Source organism: Lampetra fluviatilis, unplaced genomic scaffold, assembly GCF_964198595.1.
Source record: "Lampetra fluviatilis unplaced genomic scaffold, kcLamFluv1.1 SCAFFOLD_408, whole genome shotgun sequence".
Taxonomy (NCBI): domain Eukaryota; kingdom Metazoa; phylum Chordata; class Hyperoartia; order Petromyzontiformes; family Petromyzontidae; genus Lampetra; species Lampetra fluviatilis.
Genome location: NW_027621829.1, coordinates 57501 through 58404, shown reverse-complemented (window position 1 = coordinate 58404; position 904 = coordinate 57501).

Here is a 904-nt window from a genome sequence, read left to right as displayed (position 1 = left end):
CTCTGTGTCTCTCTGTCTCTGTGTCTGTGTGTCTCTCTGTGTCTCTGTGTCTCTGTGTCTCTCTGTCTCTGTGTCTGTGTGTCTGTGTTTCTCTGTGTCTCTCTGTCTTTGTGTCTCTCTGTGTCTCTGTGTCTCCCTGTGTCTCTGTGTCTCTCTGTGTCTCTGTGTCTCTCTGTCTCTCTGTGTCTATGTGTCTCTCTGTGTCTCTATGTGTCTCTCTGTGTCTCTCTGTGTCTCTATGTGTCTCTCTGTGTCTCTGTGTCTCTCTGTGTCTCTATGTGTCTCTATGTGTCTCTCTGTGTCTCTCTGTGTCTCTATGTGTCTCTCTGTGTCTCTGTGTCTTTCTGTGTGTGTCTCTCTCTGTGTCTCTGTGTCTGTGACAGGTAGAAGAGGACAGAGCGAGACAGAGACAGCGACTTCCATTCATCAACTTCCTCACCCACTCACCCACCCACTCACCCACTCACCCACCCACTCACCCACCCACTCACTCACTCAATCACCCACTCACCCACTCACCCACTCACCCACCCACTCACCCACTCACTCACTCAATCACCCACTCACCCACTCACCCACAGACTCACCCACTCACCCACTCACCCACCCACTCACCCACCCACTCACTCACTCAATCACCCACTCACCCACTCACCCACCTACTCACCCACCCACTCACCCACCCACTCACCCACTCACCCACTCACCCACTCACCCACTCACCCACAGACTCACCCACTCACCCACCCACTCACCCACTCACCCACCCACTCACCCACCCACTCACCCACCCACTCACCCACCCACTCACCCACTCACCCACTCACCCACAGACTCACCCACTCACCCACCCACTCACCCACTCACCCACCCACTCACCCACCCACTCACTCACTCAATCACC